Here is a 9,547-nt window from a genome sequence, read left to right as displayed (position 1 = left end):
TCTGCTTTCTTTTCTGCCTGAGGTAGCTTGCTGGCAAAACACAAAAGTCTGGCATAGTTAAATCTGCTTAAGTATTTAGATACCTTACTTCAGATAAGAGGGAAGTGGTTGTTCACAAGCATTTGCGTATATCGCCTTTAAAATCAGATCGTTTTATAAAAATCTGGTTTTGATGTTTGCCACAGTAGGTTGAAGATAGTTGTAACTTGGGAGTTAGAAAAGAAAAGATCAACCTGTCTGTGTTTTCTTTGCAATTCTCTGTGTTAAAGTGCCTGAATGAGTAAAACTTGTGGAGAAGGCACACTGAAAATAGCCTGAAAAATCAGAAAGCACAACAAAAAGCGATTCATACCTTGTCATTCATTCACCTTCAAACAGGAAAGCCTTCAGAAGTTTCAATTCAAAGAAGCCTAGAAGTTACCAGGTAGGTTGAAACCATGCTATGGCAGGTTGAATGCTTACCCAGCATTAGTGCACAGGGAATTAGCAGATGCGATACACCTGTTAACATTGACAGGGAGTTGTGAGGTGGGTTTTTTTTTTTATTTACTATGTATAGAGAGGTAACACCAACTTGCATTGTTCAAAGAAAATGTAATTATAGGAATGCTATAAACCTATAGCTGTTGCCATATCTGCATTCTCATCTGGTCAACCACTTCACACGGAGGGGAAAATCCTCATAGGAGCCTTTGATATTCCTTCAAACACCCTCCCTTTCACTGTTTAACTGAATGTCTTCCATTTTGTGTGGCATTAGGAGAGCTCCCTGGGTTGGTGATTTCCAGACCACAGCTGGGAAATCGACAGTGTAAACGAGTTGCAATTTACAGTACATATGGAACTTATTTATCAAAAGTGTCATCTTTTTCCAAAGTTGCAGGCCGCCTACCATGCATCAGAGGGCTTGTGAGAGAAGTGAACCTTGAGGAAAAATTATGAGGTACTCACCTATAGTCATATCTATCATAATTCTGTGTCACATTAAATATAGCTTCTGAAGAAGAGACCATTTAAAATTGAGTTCATGCTCATCTGAAGTTGATATTTGAAAACCTGAACTTTTTCGTTCAAAAACTACCCTCTGTTTTTACCAGACTTGGCATTTTTCATATTGACAATGTGCTTTATTGTACACATTCTCCATACACTACTTCCTCACCATGAGCATCTCATCCTGCTTCTCTGAGTCTGCCCATAGATGTGGTGGTTTTAATCGCTGTAGCAAACAAAACACAGCGTCACAGGTTTCAGCGGGAAGGGGAGCCAGGAGCCGAGCGTGGTAAACACAGACAGAGACAGTGTCCTCACCAACAAGGGTGCCATCCTGCAACACCCGGACATGGCAAGCAGAGCAGGTTTCGTGATAACAGCTTCAGCCAAGAGTCCAGACTGCCAGACAAGCCCACAGCAGTATGGCAGGTCCGAGGTCAAGCAAGCAAGTCAGGTCAGCAAGTCAGCGGTAGGATCGGTCTGTGCCTGGATGTGGTAGCCAGGCAGACACAGACAGCATCGGGTGGTCACAGTGATGAGGCAGGTCCGTGGTCAAGCTGGTCGGGGGTGAGGGTTGAGGTGCAAATCGCCAGGGTACAGCGGCCAGGACTGGGCACAGCTACAATGCAGCTGCTCTGACCAAGGGTGAGACCCTCAGATTAAAAGCTGCTCTGGAGAGAAAAAGGGAGAGTGGCTGCTGAGGCTTCCTAGAGGTCTCAAAGAGCTCTCCTCAAGGCTCAACACCTGCCTAAACTGGCCCCCATCCCAGACTGCCAAACCCCTGGGCTTAGTGGGGCTCGCTTCAGTGAGCAGCGTGCACTGAACAGCCTGCACTGCAGTGGCTAGATCGCCCCTAGTCCACACGGACCTGTACTCGTCCAGCAGTTCGCCTCTAAACGCACCGAGGCCAGCATCACTCGACATGTGGTCTGCGGGCCAGCGCCGTTTTGGGAGGCATGAAAAAGAGATTCCAAAAGTGATTGCTGGATCCTGATCGTTCTTAGTGCCTGGGGAAGGGATCTGTTGCATTTTGTTTGCAAGATTAATTATAGTTCGCATGTTTGCAATTATAATACGGATTTGGTAAACGATAACATTAGGTGGAATTAATCTGCTCTAATTTAGGGATCTAAAAATTACATGGCTAAATCAGACACTTCAAAAAGCTGAAGTGTATCTTTTAAGTAAGTCACAGTGAGAAATTTTGGCATTTTGGTGATGTGCATCACCCGTTTTAACAAAATATACTAATGCTGATTTTAGTATTTTGCACTCAGGATTTTTGTCTTACAATTGCTCCTATTTTGTCAACTAAAACCTGCAGTGCTCTTGGTTCACCTGAATTCATTCTCCTTAGGACCCATTACCCAAACTGTCTGCTAGTGCATGGAGGAAAAAAATACGTTTGTTATGTACAAAGAAGTTGGCATTGTTTGTATAAAAGTTCACTCACAGCTCCTGCTAAAAAATGCTTGAATTCTATGTTATTTCTCATGAAAGCTCTTAAGTATTCACAAAAGAAACTCCCATTTAAACAGGAAGCAACTGACTTTTAAAAAAAATCACTGCTTGCACCTTTTTCCTTAAATGCGAACACAGCTTATGACTTTGTACTGTCACATTAGAACTTGAATTTGTATGCTAGATATTAATAAATGTTGTTTCACCTGCATTTTTATAGTTAATAGCTCTGCTTCAGACAGGTAAGGCATTTTATGCATCAATTCTTCACACATTTTATGGCCCCACACAACCCCTCAAATAGATTATCATAGATAAAGGCCAACCAAAACAAATGGCATCAGATCTTCCAAAAGCTCTATGTTTGTATCTCACCAACATTGGCAAACTTCTGACACATTGTCTTCCCACACCTTTTGTTAATGTACCACCTTTTGTCAACGTACCATCTTTTGGTAACATACCTTTTATTATTGTGTTTTCCATCTGGCCCTTTGTAAACAGGAGCATCTCCTGATAAAGAGAATTTGGAGTCTACTTAAAAAAAATCTTTCACTGTCCCTTTCAAAGAGAGTTTGAATCAGAAGGCCAGGCTGTGCAAAGGGGAACTCTGGACTGTCTCCAGGATGGACCCAACCTGAAGGAGTAGTAGAGTGGGGAAGAAAATGAGCCAGGAAAGCATATATAGGACTTTTTTTGGGGAGTTGTATAGATTCCATACCTCTTCCGTTGTCTAAAATAGCAAGTCATAATTTAAGAAATCCTTTGGAGAATTTCTGTCATTTGCTTCAAGTCATGAAGTATCCCCCAGAAATGTGTAGCCTAGGAAAAGAGAAGATTTAGGAATGGTGTTGGGGGTTCTTGGACACTAAAGCTTAGATTTTCTCTAGGGGAAATGGTGCCAACAATCATGTACATAATCAGTAAGATTAAAGAAGAAAGGAGACCAATACAGTGAAAGAAACAGGCATTACTATGGGTCCTACCACAGCAGGCTGGTGCGTGTCTGGCAGGAGGGAAGTTGACCAATGCTGTGACAAGTAAGGTCGTTTCCTCACTGGCCCTCTTGGGATGTGTCCTGGTTTCAGCTGGGATAGAGTTAATTGTCTTCCTAGTAGCTGGTACAGTGCTATGTTTTTGAGTTTGGTATGAGAAGGATGTTGATAACACACTGATGTTTTCAGCTGTTGCTAAGTCATGTTTAGTCTAAAGTCAAGGATTTTTCAGCTTCTCATGCCCAGCCAACAAGAAGGCTGGAGGGGCACAAGGAGCTGGGAGGGGACACAGTCAGGGCAGCTGACCCAAACTGGCCAGAGAGGTATTCCATACCAGGTGATGTCATGCCCAGTACATAAACTGGGGGGAGTTGGCCTGGGGGGATCGCTGCTCGGGGACTAACGGGGTGTCGGTTGGTGGGTGGTGAGCAATTGCATTGTGCATCACTTGCATATTCCAATCCTTTTATTATTACTATTGTAATTTTATTAGTGTTACCATTATCATTATTAGTTTCTTCTTTTCTGTTCTATTAAACTGTTCCTATCTCAACCCACAAGTTTTACTTTTTTCTTCCTATTCCTTCCCCCATCCCACTGAGTTGGGGGGCAGTGAGTGAGTGGCTGCATGGTGCTTAGTTGCTGGGTGGGGTTAAACCACAAAAGGTTGGTTAGTAGCTTTGCAGAAATAAAGTGCATAAGGTATTAATGCAGTCAGCAACTATTATTGTTACTGGTTTGTGTGGGTCAGTTTTGCTACTTTTGTTTTGTCTTATTATTGCTACTGCTAACATTTGTTAGGCATTTTAAGAGTACCTACTTATCACAATGAAAACAGGATGGTGTGTATGGGGACATGTGTGGATGGAAGACGGACGTTTCTGTTCCAGGTCTAGTGCACACAGTATTCCATCTGCAGCCTTGCCAGCTTCACCTGCTCTTACACTGTATTCCTACCTGTACCTCCTGACATGACTTTTAATTGTTTGCCACAAGGTGACTTCCAAAAAAAATTTATGTTCAGCCTGTGATAAAGTTGCTTAATACTTTTCTCCAGAAGTAGTACTAAGCCAGTAGGTCCATGTCCTGTATTTCTGTAGGTAATGATTTCAATTAGGTGTCCTCTGTGAATTTCAGGCTAACTTTTCAGATAAATTCTCCAGTTTGTTGACATCCAGCATACTTGCAGACCTCTCCTCTTTTGTGTCATTGGCTAATTAAAGCAAGCATCCTCTCTGTTTCTTCATATAAGCTGTTAGTGAAAATACCAAACAGCATTAAATCCAGAACAGCCTTTCCTGGATGTCCACTCAATAGAGTCTTCGGGCTGATGGTGAACCTTTATTAACTACTCTGTGTGCAAACATTTTCAGCCACTTTTTTTGCTTACTTTACAGTAATTGCATCTAGCCTCTGGCTGTGTCTACATTCACGATCTGATTTGGAGAAGCAGTGTATCTTTGGCCTGTTTATGTGTGTTGTTTTGGTTTTATGGAGATTTTGGAGTGTGTGACCTAGAATCCTTTGCTATGAAACTAAATCTGAATTTTGGCTCCAGGTATATACTGAAAGCTCTGTAAATCCCTCCAGAGACTAGTGGGGTCCAAACTTGTGATTGGTTCTTTAGGTGTCTTTGATCACAGGTCCCTTGTTGTGCCTGCTCCTGTTGTGCCAAATTACTTGTTGTGTAGACATGTTTTCCAAGCTTGCTTATGAGACTATCATATAAGGCAATTTTGAGAGTCCTATTAAAGTTAAACCCACTTTGGCTTGATTCTTATTCCACAACTGTGCTACAGTGGCTTAACTCCATTGCTTTAATGTTTTCTTTAATGTATGAAAGCTCCTATGTGATTTGTAACTGACTAAAGGAGTATATATCTACAAATGCCTAAACAGCCTCTTGATATGTCATGGGAATTACAAATTGTCACATCAGTCAGAATTTTGTGAAGTAGTACTTTAGTCTTTCTCTCTGAAAACTGCCAATTTGAGCATAGTACTTGTCAAAACTGGTTTTTTTTCCTAGCTTACTTTTCTTTGTCCATTTTACAATCAGGCAAAGAATATGTCTAGTAAGAGAGATCTTTTATCTGTATTGCTCCCTGAGAAAGACTGTTGTTGTTCGGTTGTCTGTTGCCAGCTTCTTGTAGGAAATTGTGCTAGTCACTCATAGTTGCTGCTAATAAAATAAATTGTATGATCTTTGAAGCAGCAGGAGTCTCTGTAAAATATTTCATAAATTTTGGCTTTCCAGGGCAAAGTACCAAAGCGTGCAACTGGGGGAGCAAATGAAGGAAAAGACAAATTTCCTTTCCCTCCCCCTACCCTCAATGAAAGCCTCATGTTGGGAAGTATCAGGTTTCTAAAAGAGGGACACTCTTGAACCAGCAGAACTAGGATGGTGAAAATTTGTGAGAGGAAGCTTGAACTGAACAGAGACCCAGATACTGGGTCCAGTCCTCTTTTAGCATAAATGGGTAGAGCCCCGTTCCTGAAGACTGTGCCAATTTGCACTAGTTACACTTTCTTCATGGCACTTCCAAGTGTCTTTCCTGACTGCAAACTTTTGCTTTATTCTCTGACTCTTTGACTTTCTAAGAGCTGTATATTTCCTTAGTAGTATTTACTAAAAGATTTAAGTGCCTGAAAATTTTTGATGCATTTATCACACTCTTTGCTTTTGGGTCTCATTTTCCTCCTAAGCTTTTTGTCAATCTGAAATAATGCATGACAGTAATGGCAGTGCCTTTGGTGAAAGCCACAGGAGAATCAGGCCCCACATATTTTTGTTATTTATATACCCAGAAGTTCCTGCTCCCAACAGCGCTTGCAGGAGTGTCAGCACCAGTAGTGACTATGGCAACAGGACTGCTTCGCAGACAGAGTTATCATCCCTTGTCATCACTTGGGTAAATCAAGAAGCCCTCCCCAAATATGCCCAAGCCTCTTTGTTTCTTGCCAGTTGCATGGCATGCAGGCATGTCCTTTAGCTCAGCCTCACGCTTGCTGTGACGGGACTAAGGCAAAGAGAAGGTCCATCCAGGTGGTTTGTGTTCAGAGTGCTGTGCACGCCCAGAGCAGGCTGTCTCTTCACATGGTAGCCACAGTGGTAAAGCACACGACGGAGTTATTTAGTAAGAACTGTAATCATCTTGGGGAGCGAAGGAGAGTCTGTGAGGCTGGGGACTTCCCTGCAGCAACTAATGAGCTGTCTGTGGTGCCTTTCAGAAGTATAACTTTGATATAAGGGACAGCTCAGGCTGTTGAAACTGGCCTTCCTAGATTTCTTCAAGGAGGTATTACTAATGTAATCACTTGACCAGCCTCTGCATCAGATCATTGATTCATGTGATGAAGGCCTTAATTAAGGCTGAGGCCTATCAGTGCACACAGCAGTCACTTTCGCTGTCTCTTTTCTGGGGATCTTTCAGCTTCAGGAAGTGAAGTGGCAAGCAATAAAAAGCCCGTTTTGTACAGTTTCTGATGAGTTGTGTGGGCCAGTGAAAAGGGAACAAATACTTCTGAGAAGGCTTTGAATTAATATGAGTGGATCTCTGGTTATCATCCAATTGGGAAACAAGTCATCTCCTTTGTAACATTTTAATTTTTTCAATTGCTCATTGTTGCTTGTGGTTCTGGTTCCCAGGACTTGGTGACTGTAAATCTCCATGTGAAAGCAATGACTTCTATTTCGATTTATGTAAGATGTATTAAGATATGTTAAGATATAGCAAAAAAATCCCAGAGTAGACCAGTTTGCAAAAGACATCTTAATGCAATCAGGACTGAATATTTGCAGGTCTAGCTACTGTCCAAATCCCTCTGACTCAGACTACCTTCCGTGTATCAGCCTGCAACGTTCTTTGGTGGTTTAATCTGTAGGCAGCTATAGTCTGGCTGGTCCATAATTTCTTAAAAACAAATCTCTTGATCAGCACTTTTAAATATCTCCAGAAATGTCAGTTTTTAACATAGAAGAATCTTCATGTAAAAGATCTTGTCATTCCTAGTTTTGGCTACAATTTCTTATGTGTTCACAATGTTGCAGCATAAAGTCATTTGTCCTGCTTGCTTACTCAGCCTCCAATATGAAATAACAGGTTATGAAATGATACAGAAAACCTGCCTATAGCTGGTATCTTGCTATTGCTTTCACTTCAGCAGTAAGGTCTGAGCCACACCTTTATGCATTTCATTTCCTGTACAACATGGTTGACTGGTGATCATTGGGTTCTTGCCACCCTTTGAGTGGTTTAATTAAAGAATTTCATTTTAACCAAGAGATTTGTGTCCTTTTGTATACCAATTAAATACACATTAAGACATCATATCAAGTAATCATGGATTATCCCATATGTTTATTATCATAATCTTTCAGTGTGTTACAAGAAAGATAAGACAAGGTGCTTCATGAAACTTATCAAGACTTGTGGTTGACTGAGGAAGCTATGATTGTTCTCCTCAAGCTACAGCTCACTCGCAAGACACTCAGGTAGAATCTGCTGCTTGAAATCTGATGCGAACCCCAGTTTGCTCCATCTGGAATTCAAATACTGACCTGTGCTCTTCGTAGAGCAGTGGGCAGCAATATGGCAATAAGTTCTGCATGAAACTGAGTATCATCTGTTGACAGCTGAGTCACACGTACCCTGCTGCTGGTTCAGGGCAACTGGCTGCTCCTGAGCCATGCTGCTTCTGCTAAGTATCATAATTAGTTATGTTAAGATACCAAAAGATATGAATACATATCTGGAAGGCTTTGCAGTGAGTGCTATATATCCTTTTATCTATCCTTGGGCGTTCAAATATGTTGGAAAATCTGGACTAGCAGGCTGTATTGTCTACAAACATTGGTAAACCAAAATGAAACAAACAAAAAGAACCAAACAAAAAACTAGCACTGAGCTGAGAATGGTGGCATACTGCCCATGCTCCATCTCCACCTTCAATTTAAAAATGACCTCACACAGAGCAGCATTCATGCCTTCTTGGCTTTTGACACTGGGAGCAGTCATTTGTAATGACTTCTGGGAAGGATAGTGAGAAACACTGCTTTACTACCAATCCTTTCAGCAAACACTTTGGATCCCTAAATCTCCACAGCCGTTCTCTGGACTAGCGTTGCTTCACCGTGGACTCATCCTCATCTTGTCCAGGCACGGTAGCAGTCCTAATTGGAGCTGTCATAAGGTATGCATATACTATGCAATAAAGTGTGTTGGTATTACCACATTGTACAATGTCTTTTGAGATATACCAGCTCAGATCTTGTAGCAGTAAAACTATGGGAATGCAGCAGCCTGTTGGAGTAAATAACCTTCTGTAGCATTTGGATCTTTACATTATGCTCTACTGCACGATGTATACATAAGCTTTTTGCTTCTTCTCTTCTTTCCTGACTGTCACTGTCTCTCCCGAGGAACTGTTCATCTCCTCAAGAGGTCTTGGGTGGAGATAGCAGAAATTCTTCATAACTGAAGAAAGGAAGGGTTACTAATCCCCTTCTTACTCTTTCCCAGTATTTTGTGTTAATTCAAAACAATACTCCCCCTTCCTCCAAAGATAAAAATTACAGAAATGTGACTAGTTTCATTTGTGGAATGTTTTTTTTGTGCAAGAAATTACGTCCCCTGTAGTAAAGTTCTTATCTTCAGTTCTCTCATCTCCACAACAGTCAGAAATTTAACTCAGCTTCAGTATGTAATTCTTGCTGTCCTCGGGAAAGTAGCCTCACAGGTAATCAGGGATGTCTTTTCCATTACTAAAATCTGTCCTTGCAACAATGGTGCAACAATGACAAAAAGAAAAAATAAGAAAGAAAAAAGAAAAGAAAAAAGAGAGAGCATAGAGAAGAGGGGCATAACCTAAACATTGTCTGGGATGAAGTACTTCAAGTAAAATGAACAACCTGATCTAGTTGAAGATGTCCCTTCATTGCAGAGGGCGTTGGACTAGATGACCTTTAAAGGTCCCTTTCAACCCAAACTATTCTATGATTCTGTGAAAACACTATGCAGAGTCAGGTTTGCAACGGCCACAGCAAATCTTGGAGACAATGAGACAGCAGGTGAAATCAGCCTGCGCCTTATGTTTAT

This window comes from Haliaeetus leucocephalus, unplaced genomic scaffold (genome assembly GCF_000737465.1).
Source record: "Haliaeetus leucocephalus isolate CR32 unplaced genomic scaffold, Haliaeetus_leucocephalus-4.0 Scaffold587, whole genome shotgun sequence".
In the NCBI taxonomy this organism is placed as follows: Eukaryota; Metazoa; Chordata; class Aves; order Accipitriformes; family Accipitridae; genus Haliaeetus; species Haliaeetus leucocephalus.
The sequence above is the reverse complement of the archived record's forward strand: the minus strand, read 5'-3'. Positions refer to the sequence as shown.